Source organism: Primulina eburnea, chromosome 16 (assembly GCF_022965805.1).
Source record: "Primulina eburnea isolate SZY01 chromosome 16, ASM2296580v1, whole genome shotgun sequence".
In the NCBI taxonomy this organism is placed as follows: domain Eukaryota; kingdom Viridiplantae; phylum Streptophyta; class Magnoliopsida; order Lamiales; family Gesneriaceae; genus Primulina; species Primulina eburnea.
This window is the reverse complement of record NC_133116.1, coordinates 27,483,571-27,503,334: the sequence shown is the minus strand read 5'-3', so window position 1 is coordinate 27,503,334 and position 19,764 is coordinate 27,483,571. Positions and strand designations below refer to the sequence as shown.

Here is a 19,764-nt window from a genome sequence, read left to right as displayed (position 1 = left end):
ATAGGAGAAGAAATAAATTCTCTTAAAGATCGCATTGATAAAATTATTTTAGCTATTAATAAAATTAAACCAGATGTTCATATAGAAGAACCAGAAAATAATATTGTTTCTGTTGCTACATCATCCATTCAATCCCCTCCTGATATTAAAGATTTTAAATTTAAATCTTCTGTTTCTGATATAGAAAAATTATTAGAAGAAAAATTTAGAAATCTTAATTTAAATACTCTTAATGAAGAGTTTGAAGAATTATATAAGATTAATAATCATTCTGAAGATGAGATTAATAAAATCAAATGGGCTGATAGACCCACTACATCCAAATATTACTATAATAAACCTACTCCCATGGATGTTCTCATTGAAGAAAATGAATATATTTATTCTAATAGTTATAATGGGAAAAATATTTATGAATGGAATATTGATGGTTATAGTGATAGGCAAATTTATAATACTGCTCACAGAATGCTTATGTATAGTACTGTGTGTAAATCATCAGGTAATACTGATAAGAATATTGCTAAAATGATAACAGCAGGATTTACTGGCCAACTTAAAGGTTGGTGGGATAATTATTTACATTATTCTCAAAAAGATGAAATCTTTAACTCCATAAAAATGGAAAATAATATTCAATTAGAAAATGTAGTGTATACATTAATATTAACTATGATTGAACATTTCACAGGAAAATTCACTGATAATAGTGAACAAATTAGAACTTTATTAAGTAATCTAAAATGTAAAACACTTACTGATTTTAGATGGTATAAAGATACTTTCCTATCTCGTATTTATGAGATTCCAGACTGTAATAATAGTCTGTGGAAAGCTAAATTCATAGATGGCTTACCTTTCTTATTTGCTGAAAGGGTTAGAAAAGTATTAAGAAAAGATGATATAAATATCTCTTATGATAATTATACTTATGGTAATTTGATTAATACTTGTATTCAAGAGGGTTTAGCTCTCTGTAATGAATTAAAATTAAATAATCAAATTAAAAGACAAAATTTACTAGAGAAAAAACAGTTAGGAAAATTTTGTGATCAATTTGGTATGGACTTACCTAATAAAGGTAAGAAGAAAATTAAAGATAAGGATGATAAAATTTATAAGAAAAGACATTTGTCTGAAAGACAAAAAGAAAGAAAAATGAAAAGAAAAGAAATTCGTGAATCAGCTAAAGCTGATAGGAAAAAAGATAAATACAAAAACAAATTAATAATTTATAGAAAATGTAAAAAGCCAGGACATTATGCTAATCAATGTTGGGCTAAAAACAAAATTAATAATTTAGATATAGATGATAATCTAAAAGAAACATTATTTAAAATAATAATGGATTCAAATAATAATTCTGATAGTGAAACTGAGAATTCTTCAGAATCCTATAATTCAGAAGAAATTCTGGATAATGAATCAGATATTTCTGATTTAGAAGAATGCAATAATTGTATACAAGGAAAATCTTGTATGAGTCCTATAGAGGATAATAATAAAAATGATGAGTTTTATAAACTTATGTCTCAATTTCAAGATTTAAATATTAATGTTTTAACTAACAATAATATTTTAGAATTCCTTAAAATGATTAAGGACCCAATATTAAAATCTACAATTATTGATCAAATGGAAAATACTGCTTCAACAAGCAATAATGATAATAACATTCTTGTTAAACAAGAACAAGCTTATTCTATGAAAGAAGTTAAAAATCTTTTACAGAAAAAATATAGTCAACAAAATCCAGTTACTATACAGGATTTAGTTAAAGAGATTGATAATCTTAAACAACAAATAAAATTTTTACATGATAATAATAATAGTTTAAATTATCGTATTTCAGTCATTGAAAATCATAATAATTCAATTTCTGAAAGTTTTGAAAATATTCAAGATATTTCATTTCCTGATAATAATCAGAAACATTTATCTGTTTTTAGTATGATTATATCTCAAAAATGGTATACTAATATTACTTTATTAATTGATAATTCTTATAAAAAGAATTTCATTGCTATGATAGATAGTGGTGCAGATTTAAATGTTATACAGGAAGGATTAATTCCTACAAAATATTTTCATAAAACTACTCATTCTCTTTCTCATGCAGGAGGAGAACCTTTAGAAATTAATTACAAATTACCTAAAGCTTATATTTGCAAAGATAAAAACTGTATTCAAACCAGTTTTTTATTAGCTAAAGACATTTCTAGCCAACTAATACTTGGTCTTCCTTTTATTTATCAAATTTATCCTTTAACATATGTTGATGAAACAGGTATAATAGGAACTTATCAAGGTAATCCCATTTCTTTTCAGTTTATAACTAAACCTGTTCATAGAATTTTAAATGAACTACAAGAACAGATTGAAAGAAAAACCTTTCAAATAAACTCTTTAAAAGAAGAAATAAAATTTCTTACAATTGATGAAAAATTACAGAATCCTAAATTACAGGAAAAAATAAAAATTATTTATAATAAATTTTCTTTAGAAATATGTAATGATCTTCCAAATGCTTTTTGGAATAGAAAGAAGCATATTATATCTCTTCCATATGAAGAGAATTTTAATGAAAAAAATATTCCAACCAAGGCTCGTCCTTGTCAAATGAATTCTGAATATTTAGAATTATGTAAGAATGAAATTCATTCTTTGTTAGATAAAGGTTTAATAAAACCTTCTCAATCTCCTTGGTCTTGTACTGCTTTTTATGTTAATAAACATTCAGAGCAGGAAAGAGGAGTTCCTAGATTAGTTATAAATTATAAACCTCTTAATAAGGTTTTGAAATGGATTAGGCATCCTATTCCTAATAAAAAAGATTTATTAGACAGATTAGTTCATGCAATTATATTTTCCAAATTTGATTTAAAATCAGGATTTTGGCAGATTCAAATACAAGAATCTGATAGATATAAAACTGCTTTTAATGTTCCAATAGGACATTATGAATGGACAGTAATGCCACCATTTGGCCTTAAAAATGCCCCTTCAGAATTTCAACAAATTATGAATGATATTTTTTATAACTATAGCAATTTTATAATTGTTTATATAGATGATATCTTAGTATTTTCTAATGATATTGAAACACATTTTAAACATTTAGAAATGTTTAAAAATATTGTTATTCAAAATGGATTAGTTATTTCAAAATCTAAAATGATTTTATTCCAAACTAATATTCGTTTTCTTGGTCATATGATTGAAAAAGAGAAAATAATTCCTATCCAAAGAAGTATTGAATTTGGTTCAAAATTTCCAGATATAATAACTGATAAAACTCAGTTACAAAGATTTTTAGGGAGTTTAAATTATATTTCTCCTTATATTCAAAATCTTACTAAAGATTCTGCTATCTTATATGATAGACTGAAGAAAAATCCTTTACCTTGGACAGATAAGCATACTAAAGCTGTTCAAATTATTAAAGATAAAGTTAAAAATCTTCCTTGTCTTATGCTGGCAAATCCTTTATGGGATAAAATTGTAGAAACTGATGCCTCAGATATAGGTTTTGGAGGAATTTTAAAACAAAAAGATCCTCAAACAAAACAAGAATATCTTATAAGATTTTATTCTGGGAAGTGGAATAATGCTCAGAAAAATTACTCCACAGTAGCAAAAGAAATCTTAGCTATTGTTAGATGTATTTTAAAATTTCAAGATGATTTATATAATCAAAAGTTTATTATAAAAACTGATTGCAAATCTGCAAAATTTATGTTTAATAAAGATTTTAAACATGATGTGTCTAAGCAAATGTTTGCTAGATGGCAGGCTCATTTAGCTCCTTTTGATTTTGAGATCATTTATAAAAAAGGTGAAGATAATCATCTACCAGATTTCTTAACTCGAGAATATTTATCTTAAATGTTTTCATCTACAGATATGTACTCTCGAGGCAGAGGAGAGTCCTCTTATAGAGGGCGAGGTGGCAGGGGAAAACCCCCTAATATTATTGCTCAACATGGTAAACAGAGGCTAATAGCCCAGAATTTATCTAATTCGTCATCAGCCAGTAATACTGAGCTGAATGAGTTATACAATGAATTTCAAGAATTCTTGAAACAAAAGCAGAAAAATAATTCTGATTCTCAGTCTTCAGCATCATATGCTAATATCATCAAAGAAGATGATAATGATACAGCTCTTTATACAGAGTCAAAACATAAAGAATTAATTCTTCTTATAGAAGAAAAAGATATCCAATGGGAAAAAAACTCCTTGGATTATTATGGAAAGATATTTTACCAATACATCATATGTATATGGTGCTTATAAGCAAAGAGGATATTATGAGAATCTTCTCATATCTACAAAAAGTGTTGATATTACTCACTTTTTCAGTAATACTCAACAAAAAGGAAGTTATAACTTCTCTAAGTTTATTATCAAAAAGATTATATCTATTGAAGAATGGGGTATATCTCCATTGGTTGAAAAAGAGTTTTACTCAGAAAATCATAAAACCAGTTTTAAATTCAATTTCTGGGATTATATTGAAAGTTTTAATAAAACTTTATTGTATGAAAATGAAAAAAGGAAACATACATGGTTTCTTAAGATTTGTGAAAATGTTTTCCATTATCCTATTCCAAATTGGTTTTTTATTTGGTGGAAAATATTTGGTCCATCAGCAAAGATTTTGCCAGAGGTTTTTATAAAACCATTCGATACTTGGTTGAATGTTGCACCAATTATTACAAAAAGTTTTTCTGAACATTGGATTGATGGAAAGACTTTATGTCTATTCTTCACGGAATTCGGTATTCCATGGATCTGGAAATGGCAGCCAGAATTTGGTTATACAGATGAAGGTATCCCTTGTCTATGGAGAACTAGCTCTACAAAATTTTGGGATAAAATGTTACGAGAAGATCCAGTATCTGGAAAACTTCATGGTCATGACACCTTACTTCAAATGGAAGAAAAAATTTCTTCATATCAGAAAGATTTGTTGAATCAACAACAAAAAGAAAAAGATGCAATGAGTCCATTTAAAATTCTGACTCAAAAATATTCAGAGATCTATTCTAAAGAAAAGATGGTAGAAATCTACATTGATGAAATGAAAAAAGATCTTTATAAGAATATGGGATGCTCCGATTCAAAATCAGACCAATCAATGGCTTCAGATTCCAGTGATAATCAATTCATACATCTAATGAAGATGCATGATGCACAGGATCCAGATGAGGATATTCCTCAATTATCTCAAATTGAGGATATATTTGAAAGTTTGAAGAAATCTCTCAAAGATAATACCAAAGATGATTAGAATCGTTGAAAGTGGAATCTCACTATTCAAGAGTTGGTGGAATAACACATCATCATGGCATATCATGACAAAAAGTGGGTGGCATATCACTATTTACTTTTTGAATTTTGTAACCATGTTACTTTTGCTTTAATAAAGCATTTACTATTTTTATTTTAAGATGGAATCCGGGGTTTGATGTCCGGCTCTTCTATCTATATATAGGCTATTTCTGTGTTCTTAGTAAAACACGGTCGAGTTTGCTCCCCTCTCTACTCTCTCTTGTACAAAACCCTTCTGAAGTAAATCAATAAAAGTTTGAAGTTCTGCTTACAACCTTGTAAGTTTATTGTTTTTATTTTTTGTTTTTATTTTTGTTTTTAATTTAAATATTTCAGTGATTAGCCTGTATGACAGGCTAAAGTATTCGTGCTAAATTATTTTCCTTACTATGACATGATCTATATTTATTTGTAACTTGGAATCAGATTGATATAATAAAAGATTTATTTAAATTTCTGGAATCTAATGTAATATAAGAATCTTTGGTTAGAACATAAGGTAAGAAGATGAACCAGGAAATAGTTAACACAAGGTTCGAGTTTATCCGGGAAGAATAAATTCATGTTGTAGCCCTTCAGCCTGCTTAGCCGAGAAATGGCGTTTAAGGCGTTTATGGGTGATTTTTTATGAATTTATGATTCTTTGGGCCCTCGATAAATCCTCTGTTGTTAAATTTCTCTGGAATATCTTTCGTAAATCCTTTTATGTTTCGTAAAATTCCAAACAAGAATCTTATATTCATTATTATTCTGGAGTTTAAATTTCTCCTTTTCTTAGCTCAATTTGAGTTGAAAATGGTATATAGGCTGGAAACCAATAACTTCCATGTGCGCGAAAGCCATTAAGGAAAAGTTTGGTATAACAATGCCACGTATCAGATTCCTCTTTGATTCCAAGCCTCAGATGGAATTATCGAATTTTTTCACATAATAAATAATTAGAATGAGATTTAATAATTTACAGTAAAAAAATGTTTCTACAAGAAATTTAAATAATTTGAGTTAAATAAAAGTGTTTGTTAATTTATTATTTACGACTGGTTAATAATAATTTGTAATATACATGATTTGCCGATAATATGTGATATCATGACATTAATATAATATATGATAAAAGAATAATAGAGACTCTTGACCAATTTGCTAAGTATATGTTAAGATATTTTAAATTTTATTTTAATAATTATCTATTTTAATTATTAGATAATTATTAAAAGTGGTTATGGTTTATGGTTCGTTGTCACCTCTAAATTTGTATATCAATATGATATGAAAATTTAATGCAAATATTAGATTTAGTGAAAAATCAAGATTTGAAGATTGTGTGCCATATCCTAGAAAGGAGTTTTGAAGATTGTGGGCCATATCCCAGAAAGGAGTTTTAAATATCGAAAATATGTAAAATATTGGAAGTTTATGTAATATTGCATTTGCATCCCTACATTTTTACCTAAGTTTGGACATGGATCAATATATGGCTCATATGGATCAATTAGTTCTCGTTATGATCAATTTTATTATTTATAATGTGTGATATATTATAATAAATCAATATGTGTGTTATTATTAATATAATAACAAGAGTTGCATGAATTCCGGAAAACAAACAAACAAACATGGCGCAAGTTTTTAAAAATTATTGATGACATAAACTTTTAAAATAAAAATCCCTCATTTTGGATAATATCCAAAATTTAAATCAAGCCCCTTAAAAAGAAAATGAAAATAAAATTTAATATTTCATTGTCTTTCATCAACTGTGATTGCATGATGAACGCTCCCGCGATCAGTGTCTGACTCATACTATTGGAGAGACCTGAACGCTGGAAAGTTGTGGCTTCCACTAAGATATTTGATGTGAATTACGTAGAACTCTCATGACTTCGGCTCATATTATTGGGGGATCTTATGGTGACCACCAACTAAGTTTTAATATTGATTTGTCGGACTCGACACTTGAAGAGAAATGAGATCATATTATTATGCCCTCCTCAAACTTGAGGCAAAATTACGCAAGGTTTGCAAGAAGCTGCAATTGGGCTCTACATTTTTAAAATTGTGATTGGCTGATATTATTAGGGACCATAATTTAGTAATTATGCATTGGATTTCCCGTTTTAATCAGACAGTGGTGAAAATGTCAAAATATTGGGAGGCAAATCATAAAACAAAATTTCATATTTTATGTCTTATAAAATATTTTAAAATAGTCAATTGCGTTTATTATGTTTCCCTTTCAGTATATCAACTATGGCATTGCAAAATCCTTTATCTGGTATACTCGATCAAGAAAATTGTTTGACAAGCATCGTGAAGCAATGTGTCTAAGATCTATGAGTAGCTATAGGGCAAGTGGGAGATTGTTAGAGTAGGTGCCCAACGAGCCAACTTGTAGTTTAGATTTATTGATTCTAATGTAAAAACGATATTTATTTTAATAATATTTTACGATTTTATCCAATTATGACAGTTTCTTTATATGTATTTTCATGCAAGTTGGATAGATAAAATCCTTGAATATATAATAAGTACCACGAGATCTGCATCTCAATGTAAGAAAATAAAACTCATTAAGAAATGTACCGTATATTCTAAACAGGCACCTAATTGAATCAGCTACCTAAAATAAATTTAAAGGTCGATTGAACTTGAGACTAGCATCTGTGATGTAAATGTCGTGTTTCATTGGTAAGGAAATGGAGATGTCTATTCATGCCGATGGGTGATTATTTGATAATTCACTGAACAACCCTCCCTCAGACTGTCCAAGTCGTTATCAATTATCGAGTGGAATAATTTTTGGTTATTGTTGTACATTATTAGTCATTTGAACGGGTAAATGTAGAGGCTTTACGTACTAACATGCACTTTGATATGTTTATCGACTCGATTGAGGGTCATCGTGTGGCGTGGTTTGGTGTAGTTTCGAAATACGTATGGGCAAATATGTTGTAGTCGGGGATTCAACGTTTTCCTACATGTGAAGATATATTATGTGATCTGATAAGCTAATAGTGCGAGGAATATCTGACCAGAGTAAGACATGTGTATTTTGGAAAGATATTTCATCAGTTCCACATTTAATGTCACTATTAGTACTAAAACATATATCACATCGTTATAAAATTCATATGCAACTTTCGATATACCAATGTTTACATATTCGATTAGGATTATGAGGTGAAGGGACCATATAGTACACTAACCCTAACTTAAGGTTCTTGCATATATTACTACTGATACCTAGAAGATCATGAGACGATGCTACAAGACAATCTTACCATTATCTAATGGGTGCAATAAGAAATGAGTTCTGATATTCTTGGTCAAGGTGTTGATGAAAAGAATGCGACTAATAGGATAAGTCCGAATAAGAATAAATGTTATTCTGAATCACAAGAAGTTGTGAACCTGCGGCTAGCTGTATATCCATGAACTATTGAGGTCACACATGTATCGGATTCTGTGTTCTTTTTGAGATAGTCAAAGTTCAAGAAGTTGAATTTGGGGACTGTAGTTTGATGAAGACCAAACTAATGCTTATAAAGAAATTTAAAAGTTGATTCCATAGGATAAAACATGTGGAAGTTATCTTAAATGCTAATTACTTAAGGAGAGTGAAATCGTTTGTTTTGATGAAGGAGTTCACAAAACTGGCAGTTGCCAAAAGTGGATTAGTAGAAATTTTGATCATCAAAATTTTCAATTTTCATTATATAAAAAAAATTTGTATCCTTGATACATCGGCGATGTCATATCGTCAATTTGTTTTATAATGAGTTTACATTTATTTATTCAGTAAATTTGAAATTTACTAATTAAATACTACTATTAGTATTGATAACTACAATATGTACAAAAATATCAGAAAATATTCTAGAGGGCTCTGAAATTAATTATGTAATAAGTTAATTAATGAAATATAAAAATAATTATTTAATTTTAAATAATATGTCTATGGGTATAGTATATGTGTATGTATAGATGTGTATATGTGTGTGTGTGTGTATATTAAAATATATATACATATATATGTTTTATATGGAAATATAAAGATGTGTATATAAATATATCATGCATTATCAATAACTGATTAGTACATGATATAATAAACATGATAATTTTATTTAGTTAAAATAAGGAATCCTGGTGGGAGTAGAATTATGAATCCTAATAAGAGAAGGACTCCTGATGTTATCAGAAATCAAACTCTATAAATGTAACGTCCCAAAAATTTGAAGGTCCACATGAACCATATGCATGCAAGATTATCAAATTTCTTATGTATTTTAATGAAATTTGTTTTAATTGCATCTAGTACTTATGACAGGCATGTTTATATGTTTAAAAATATGGGTTTCAACTAGAATGCATAAAAATGTGTTTTAAAATGTTATTCGAGATACGATCGAGGAACGGAGACCGAGGACTATATGAGGAAAAAATATTTTTATTAAATAATTATTTTAGATTGTTTAAAGTATAGTACATTTTAAATGGTATTTTCGAAAGTGGAAACTTTTGGGGTGTTTTTACGTGCCAAATCGTATTTTTAAACCGTTATTTGATTTTCGATCAAAATATGAACTTTTGAGAACTCGGCTAATATTTTCACAAACTTTCCTAAATAAAATATTTTAAATATTTACTAATTGGCTTAATGGGTGTAATATACCATGATTAATGGGCCTAGGCTTACTTTTGAATGTTTAATCAAAATAAAAATCTAAAAACCCTACAAAAAAACACACATAACTCACGCCCCACCTCTTGAAACAATACAAGGACTCTTCCTCCACCAGCCAAGCACACACATACACGTATTTTAGAAAGGAAAGCCATGAAAGTTGAAGGAAAAATCAGCAAGGTTGCATCCCTCGTCTCTCTGCCGAAGTTCTTCGCGTCGTCAATTTATTTTCGAGCGTAATATACGCAAAGGCATGCCTTAATTCTTATTTTTCTCATCTATTACACCATAATATATATTTGATGCTTTTTTGCATGAAAAGCATGTTGGGTTTGTAATTATTTTCGTTTATATGCCAAACTATGATTAGAGCATGTGTTTTGGAAACCTAAAACTCTTCCTAATGATGCATAAAGGGGCTGCCATCATAGGGTCATGGGAAGAATGAATTTTAAAGGGTTTAAGGGCCTAGACAAGGTTGTATAAGGGCTGCACCAGCAGGGGCAAAGGCTTGAGCCAAAATCGAGTTTATAAGGGCTAGGGTTTCGGCTACGGCTTCCTAGGTGCATGCAGCTGTTGGCTGCTGTTAGGTCACGTCCAAACGTCTTAATAGGGCTAAGCCAGTGTCCTATATAGGTCACATGAGGGCTGATCCGTAGGCAAAGGGGCTGCGGCATGAGGGAAGTCGCGCATGGCTTGTTAGCATAAGGGCGAAGGGTTGGTCACGCATGGGGGTTAGCGTCTGTCCAGAAGCTTACCTAGGGTTCGGTTAGGGTCCTAAGTGGGTGGACAAGTGTCTGGTCTGTGGCTAAGGGGCTGGGGTCGAAGCTAGCTTAGGACCGAATCACACTAGAACTAGGACTCTTGTGCAGAAAAATACAGCAGCTTCTAGGCATGATCATAGGTCTTGTTGGGCTTGAATTGGGTGAAAAAGGTTTATTTAGGTTTTAATAAGTCATGGTTCAAGTTTGGTAAGTTTAGTTAAGTTTCGAATCAACACGAGTCAAAACCGGGATGTAAGTCTAAGTTTAAAAATGAATCGAGTAATTTATCGAAAAGCTAAATTTTAAGCCTAAGGAATATTTAATGGAGTGCTTTGAGGTAATAGGTTAAGTTTTGAATGATTTGGGACGTCGTTTAGAGGTCGAAGAATAAATAAAGAAAGTTATGCTTCTAGGGGTAAAACGATCATTTTACACTTGAAAAATAGTAGACGTCATGGCAGTGCTCTGAATGCTATTAATAATGTTAAAATTTTTATTTCAAATATTTATGAAATTTTATGATGAAACTTTAATGCTAAAAGACATGTTGCATGTTTGGTTTAAGAGAAAAATGATTTATATGTGAATTTTTTACAAGTGATGAAAATATGAAACGTTGGAGGAGGTGAAGCAATTGTGACTAATAAGATGATACGATGATATGATTGGAGATATCGTGAGGGAAAAGTCCCCCCCCAGAGGGAAATCGTTTACGGGAGAAGGCTCTATAGGGAGCCCGACGATCGTATTGCCATCGACATGATATGATGATATGTAAGGACAAGGCTTAGTTGATGGGTGAGAGCGTCGCTGATGTCTCCGTTGCCCAGTACTGTGGTTACAGGTAGATGGATCCATTGATCTTCAGCTAATACGAAAGTCACAATTAACGATATGAATTCATTAAAAGGAAAACGTATATGTAACACCCCGAAAATTAAAGGTCCATGCGAACCACATGCATACAAGTTATTAAATTCCTTGTGCATTTCAATTAATTGTTTTAATTACATTAATTAATTATGTTGTTCATATTGACAAGTTTAAAATATATTTTTCTACATGGTTTCATTAAAATGTATTTTATTTGAGTTGCGATCAAGGAACAGAGACCGATGACTGAATAAGAGAAAATGTTTTTATTAAACAATTGTTTTTAATTATTTAAAATAAGGGTAATGATTTTCATATTTTTGAAAATACGGGGTTTTGAGGTGATTTTATACGCCGAAACGTAATTTTTATCGGTGTTTGATTTTTAACAAAAATACGAACGTTTTGGCAACCCAGATAATAAATTCACAAACTTATTCAAGCAAAATTATTTTAAATATTTTAGTTAGTCACTAATGGGTCACATAAACCCCCGCCCACTTTCCCCAATCACCCCAAACTCCTCTCTCAAACTTATCACATGGCACACACCTATAATTCAAGAGAAAGTTTCAAATTTTCAAAGGGAAAGCATCAAGTTTGCTAGACTTTTTCAAGCCGTCGTTCCTTGCCATCGTTCTTCGAATCGTCAACGGTCTTTCGTGCGTAATCTACGCAAAGACATGCCATATTTCTTCCCTTCAAACATCTATCACACCATAATATTTATTTGAACATGTTTTGAATGAAAACCAAGCACACAAATTATGATTTTCGCAACTATACATATGCATGTGTCTAACTTGTGTTTATTGATTCAAAACCATGCTTGTATGATGTTTAAGGGGCTGCCATGAATTAGGCTATGATCAAACACGTTTTTACACGCTTCACAGAGGCCTAGAAAACACACACAATCATAGCAAACAAGAAACATACAAGCTGGAACCACTTTTCTGTCATGAGGTTTTGAGAGGCTCGGCTCTTTGAGTTTGGTTGCTGGGTTTGGTTCAGCTGGCACTAGGGCAAGCTAGGGTCCGTGAGGGGTCTAGGGGAAGACTCCTATCCTTGCTAGGACTCGAGCACCAGGGGCTGGGAGGAGTCCTAGCAACCCACCCGAGAATAAGCCAAGGGGAGGCGTAGGTACAGTAGCTTGTGCAGGGAGGAAAGGCTCAGCCAAGGGGCTCTGGGCTGGGCTAGGTCGACTCTTTAGGGTCCTAGGAGGGTGAATGAGGGGCTGGTTTAAGGGCTGGCTCGTGAGTTAAGTGGCTAAGCAAGAAAACAAGAATCCTAGGCTAGGTGGGTTTCTCGTCTAGTTCTTGTAGCTTGTGTTGTGGCTTCGGTTTTAGGAGATGGGGTCAAGTCTTATGGGTTCTAAGGGTGCATGAGGGTCCCTAGAGGGTCTGGTCATGGGTTGGTGCAGGGTGGCTCGACGTGGCTCGAGCCAAACACAGAAAACGTGAGGGAGAAGCTCTTGGCAGCAAGTTATAAGTGAGGTTGCTGTCAAGGTTCAGTGGATCGCTGCTTGGGTCCAGGGCTTAGGCTGGTCTGGGCAGGGTCTAGGCGTGGTCTAGGGAAGGTTAGGGTCACGAGTGGTCAAGTGGTTAAAAGCTGGAAGTGTCCTAGTTGGGTTAGGAGTCCTACTTAGGCTAGGAGACTCACGCACACACAGAGGCAGAACTTGGGTCAAGTTTCATCAGGGTTTGAACGAGCTAGGGCTACGTTCTATGGGTCAGGGTTGGTCAGGAGGGTGCCTAGGTGGGTTTTCTCGGGTTTGGCTTGAGGTGGCTTGACCATGGCTCGAGTAAATGGGGAGATGGCTCGGGTGGTTCGTTCAGGTGTCAATTTCGAGATTTTTAGAACTAAAATTGGAACCATGGGTCCATGGGTGTGGTTCATGGCTCACAAGGGTAGAATTATAACGGCCCGAAAATCCTTACTTGAAAATTTGCGGGAAATTTAAAAATTTTCTTTTAAACTAAATAAAGTATCAAATTCATAAAATAAACTGTTAAATAATGTTTAATGTTGAAAAATAGCAGCGGAAGAATTTAATGTTTGCAAAGTAACAATTTAAAATAATTCAACGAGAGATAAAATGTTTGAGCATTAAAAATAAAATGGCAAGTGCTGAAACTGAGGTCCTCGGGTGCCACTACTGCCGACCCAAGCTAGCTCACTGGTCCCCGCCCTCGGTCCCGACATCATCAGTACCTACAACAATCAAGTTTAGTGAGTCTAAAGACTCAACATGCATATATCATAAATAACGAGTAAATAGTATAGTAAAATTTGCATGGGAGTAAAATTATCATGTCATGAGGCATAATCGTGAAAATAATTTATCATGAGCAATTATAATACGTGCGTAGCTGAACTGAAAAACTCATGGTAGAAATGTTTGCTCCTTGGAGTCCTGTACTGAAATAACTTGTAATAAATTTTCTGGTGAGATTATGGTCTATGCAAGTGGTCCCTGAACTGAACTGAACTGTGACGTCCCGAAATTTGAGATTCACATAAACCACGTACGTGCAAGTTATTAAATTCCTTATGTATTTTATTAAATGATTTTAATGCATGCTTAATTCATTGAGTTGGGTTTTAATTCACGATTCAATAATTTGCATTATTTTAATATTTATGTTTAATTGATGCACGTTAAAATACTTTTCGAGTTTCATGTTTCAGGCGATTATTCGAGGCGGGATCGAAGAAAAGACCGGTGACGATTTTTAGCAATTTAAAGTGTGGCATTTTATTTTAAGTTAAGAGTGGGGCATTTTAAATAATTTATTTGGTTTTAGTATTTTCAAGCCTAAATTATGTATTTAGTGATTTTATGAGTTTTAAACTTTTAAAGTTGGCTTTGAGCATTCTATTTTGGTAAAAGGATAATTTTATTAAATTAGTGTGTTTTTATTTAAATTAAGGAATATTAGTAAAGTTAGTGATTTACTACCATTTAATTAATGGTTAATTTATTATTAGGTAAATTCTTATTCCCTAAATTACTAAACCCACGCCACACACACACACTACACGCTTTACACACTTTTACACACACCTAGAGCCAATCAAAGCGCACACACACATATTTCATTTAGTTTTGATTATCTTGAGAGGAAAAGTATTAGGGTTCTTAGTCTACAGTGCAGCCGCCCCTTCCCTCTATAATTCCTAGCAAATTTTCGTTGGTTTTCTTCAAGAATTTTAGTGCCACGGTCGTCCCGGATCAAGCCTCTCTCCATCTCCGCTTCGGTGTCGTCTTTCGGTAACGTTATCGTCATAAAGGCACGTATAATCTGTTCTTTCTGCATCGATATTGTCATAGTATGCGTCGTGTTATTTTATGCGTGAAAATCCATGTGTGACGTTCGTCGTTTGAGCGGAAAATGGTTTGAATGCGTTTGAAATACTTTTTAGATCTGAAATCTCGTAACTTACTGTTCTGTCGAAAACTGCGATTTGTCCGTCGGGATTTTGAGAAAACTTTCAACTAGAAAATTGTAGAACTTTTCGATGCCTTCGATTTGATATAAAACTCGAGATTTTTGGATGAAAATTGAGTGAGTTATGATGTTTTTCGTGGGACTGCTCAAACTACGACTTTTACGAAAATTTGTGTCTTGAAGTTTATTAGTTGCAGGCTTCATTGGAAATCGATGGGCGATCGTTGTTGCACTTAGGTATGATTATTATGTTGTTGGGTCGATATGTGGTACGTCGTTTAGTGTCGATAGGCACTCGAATCCATTAGAGGTCGTAGGAAATAAATTAGTGTCAATTGTCACGTTTTTGAATTTGTATGTATCGTAAGATGAACGTCGTTGCTTGGGAATTGGTACGAATATGGTTTGATGTCATAGCATGCTAAGATGGGTCTCGGGGTGTCGGTTTATGGTCCGGACAATCGAGTATAGAGTGATAAGTATCGCATGTATTGAAATTTCGCGAGTTTGCACTTCCAGTAGGTACACGGACCCCTTCACGGACCAGGGCACGGGGTCCGTGCCTTTGTTTCCTCAGCAGTGTCTAGGACCCGAGTGTACACGGACCTCCATACGGACCCATGCACGGGGTCCGTGCCCTTCCTTTTCGATGTCTCCTTTTTCCAGAGTCTACACGGACCCAGGCACGGGGTCCGTGTCTTCCCTTTTCTGCACACACATTTTACAGTACCTACACGGACCTGGTGCCGGACCTGGGCACCGGGTCCGTGTCTTGTATATTTTGGGAAAAATATTTTAGCACGGTTTTGATGTCATGGTTTTGCCAAGGTCGTGTCATAGGAAATTTTAGAACGTCCTAAGTAATGATCGAACTTGAGAGTAGTATGATTTCTACGTCTAAGGGGTGCAAGTTAAGTATGTGATTTCATGTTAGTATGTGCAGCAACGGCCCCGATCGAAGTCCAACGAATCCCTCAATGCCAAGTAAGTATGTTGACGTGCAAAGAAAATATTTGAAGTTTTTGAGGTATGCTAAATGCTTTTGACCAAAAGTGAATGGGTTTGGAAGTCGGTGAACGTGGACGAGGACCTCTCCACCCCGTTAAATTATGAACGGGTTTGAAGTTAGGATTGGAAAGCGTTAAATTATGAACGGGGACCAATCCGCCCGTTAAATTATGAACGGGTTAGATCGTGGTTGTGAAGCGTTAAATTATGAACGTGGATCAACTGGCCTGTTAAGTTATGAACAGGGATCTCATGTATGTGGCAGTGGATACGTCACTATCAGCCCAGTACTGTGGTGTGTCTGATCAGGCGTTTATTATGTATGGGTCACTTGCTTTGAAACATCCTCTACGCAAAATGATGAAGTTATGTATGTTCAAGTATGCAGTATGTTTATGAAAGTTTATGTTGATGGCACGTCTAGTTATGTACGTACGTATGTTCAAGTTTATTATGCAAGTTCAAGTTTCAAGCTATGTATGTCCTATTTTAAAGTTGCATGTGATTTTATTATGTACTACTCGTTACTACCAGTTTATACGTGTTGAGTCTTTAGACTCACTAGACTTGATCGATGCAGGTGAGTATGTTGATGAGGAGACAGGAGGTGGCGACCAAGGGGCAGGCTTGGACTGAGCGGGAGGCTAACCCGAGGACCGCAAAGTTTATGTTTTTACGCAAATGTTAATTAACTCTGATTTCTTGGTTCGAGGGAAATACTTTGAGCAAAACTTTTGTGAGCAAATTTTATTGTAGTACTTTGAACCGCCATGTCTTATGGGGGACTTGGTTGGGATATTTTTATGGCAAACTTTGAATGTTATTTTATGTCTAAGAAAATTTTTAATTTTTCCGCAAATTTTTAAGTATGAAAATACGGTACGTGACAGTTGGTATCAGAGCGGTGTTCTTGTAAAGGGTTATGCCTACTGTCAGTCGCAAGAAGCTCTCGAAGTCACACCTCAAGTCTGTAAGTTTTAAAGTTTTAAAGTCTTTTAAGTAGTAAGCATGAAGTCATGATTTCGGCATGTGCATGTTTTAATTCTATCACATGTATGTTTATATGACATACGTTTTGGAGTACGGGTTTGCATGTCGTTATGAGTTGAGAATGGGTCTTTAAAATTTTTATGCATGTTACGACATGAAATGAAAAACTATTTAATTTTCTTGCACGCTGGTATGGTGGAATTGGACATGAGTAAAAATTTTGCTTTTGGGCGTTAGAAAAAGTTGTAAATGATTTTTCTATATTAATTTTTGGATAGTAGTACTGATGTTAGACTAGTGAGTCATAAGTTAAATTTGACAATTACGAATGCTTTTGGGACTTGTAGATTTTCTAAGAAATTACAAATGGTTCGTGGTTGCTAGCTTAATTAATTTTTGAAGGTTTCATGTAAGGATTAATGATTCGAAGACTACGACGATCTTTGGAAGTATAAGACGAAGAATTTATTTAAAGTGTATGTTCTATCTAGACATATTTAAGGATTGAATTACATGAATTGAGAATTTTAAGGACCTAAGTGTAAAGCAATATTCTAAGGGATTATTTTCGAATTTACCAAATTTTGGGGATTTGATTTTGGGTGCAAAGAATTTTAAGGTTAATGAGGTTAAGTCGAAAAAAAAAAAAAATTTATGGGTACGAAGATGCAAATTTCAAAGAGTTGTAGGACCAAAAATATAAATTGTGGGAACTTTAAGGACCAAATTGCAAATTTCGAAATTTTTGAGGATTTAGTTCGAACTTTTAAGGAACACTTGAGTACGATCAGTAGCTTTTCGAGGTTATGGAATTGATTTTGGGTTTAATAAGATTAAAATTATTGAAGTTTGTGTTACGAGAAATCTATAAGATGGAATTAGGAACACCAACAACTTATGGGTAATTGTAAAATTTTTGTACTTTAGGACAATTGGATTAAATTTTCGAGGACATTAAGAATTTATGCTACAATTTTAAGAAATTGAGAACTAGTTTAGCGGTAAGTGATAACTGAATGGTTTAAATGATAGGAATTCTCGAGGATTTAAGCTCAAAGGAATTATTAGAACCTTGAAGTATCTGGGTTATAATATTATAAGAAATGGTAATCAAGGGGATTGTAAGATGAATCGACATTGGGCTCGAAAAGTTAAGCGCTAGCGAAATTAATGTTGCGGCAAATTTAAAAATTCCGGGTGATAACGATTTGAGGTAAAGTTGATCGTTTAGCTCAGTTATAAGAGTAGACATTGAGTTAGCGAAATTTTTTTTGGGAACTTAAGTCGATGTGTCAAAAATATAAATTGTGGGAACTTTAAGGACCAAATTGCAAATTTCGAAATTTTTGAGGATTTAGTTCGAACTTTTAAGGAACACTTGAGTACGATCAGTAGCTTTTCGAGGTTATGGAATTGATTTTGGGTTTAATAAGATTAAAATTATTGAAGTTTGTGTTACGAGAAATCTATAAGATGGAATTAGGAACACCAACAACTTATGGGTAATTGTAAAATTTTTGTACTTTAGGACAATTGGATTAAATTTTCGAGGACATTAAGAATTTATGCTACAATTTTAAGAAATTGAGAACTAGTTTAGCGGTAAGTGATAACTGAATGGTTTAAATGATAGGAATTCTCGAGGATTTAAGCTCAAAGGAATTATTAGAACCTTGAAGTATCTGGGTTATAATATTATAAGAAATGGTAATCAAGGGGATTGTAAGATGAATCGACATTGGGCTCGAAAAGTTAAGCGCTAGCGAAATTAATGTTGCGGCAAATTTAAAAATTCCGGGTGATAACGATTTGAGGTAAAGTTGATCGTTTAGCTCAGTTATAAGAGTAGACATTGAGTTAGCGAAATTTTTTTTGGGAACTTAAGTCGATGTGTCATAAGTTTTAGTCATGATTGTAACAGTTAAGCTTGTACCTTTGTTGGAATTTGATTTTCTAGAAGGTTGGGTATGGTTGATGATTAGGTTATTTAATAGACGACGCATGTAAGAATTGAGGTAGACATCTTGTCTTGGGAATTTTTGTAGGTTATTAAGAAACTTGAGAATAAGTGAATATGTGTGTTGGAATTATGTTATCCAAAACTATTTGGACTGCGTAAGGTTGAATTTCAAATTTATGGGATATTTGTTCATACAAAATTTTTGGGTGAAATAAAAACAAAAGAGAATTAGCAGTGTTCAACATAAGTTATCAATAAATGAATATTAAGATTTTTATTGAGTAAGAAATCTACAAGCTTGATATGGGGATTCTAGAATTCTATGGGTTATAAGTGGAGTTGATTCATTAGAGTTAGTCCATTATTAATAAAGGAAGCTTATTAAGTTTTATACGCTAGAATTAATTGAGTATTGGGGATACGTCTAAGTGGGACATTCGTTCCAATGAGGAAGGCTCAAGTGTCTTAGGCTCTAACTATATTGTAATCGTGAAGAAAATAGTTTAAGCTTGTGATTGATGCTAGAAAGTTTTATTATTTAAGGAGAGGATCGATATTATATATTTTGGGGTTTTACGGATTTATGTTACTCGAAATTAAAGGTTGCAACAATTTTATATTTGGGATGTACTCGTAAATAGCTAAGTTATGTAAGTTTGTATCGTAAGGTAAATATTCGATTCAGGGATTGTAGGC

General features: G+C 32.8%; 1 long non-coding RNA gene across 1 annotated transcript; it reads right to left on the bottom strand.

Annotated features, from left to right (window-relative positions):
- Positions 1-13,662: 13,662 nt before the first annotated feature.
- Positions 13,663-14,152, bottom strand: LOC140816261 (uncharacterized). Its single transcript, XR_012114514.1, has 2 exons — positions 14,037-14,152; positions 13,663-13,872 (listed from the first exon to the last, which is right to left on the bottom strand). It is a non-coding gene; the product is annotated as an uncharacterized lncRNA (long non-coding RNA).
- Positions 14,153-19,764: the final 5,612 nt, after the last annotated feature.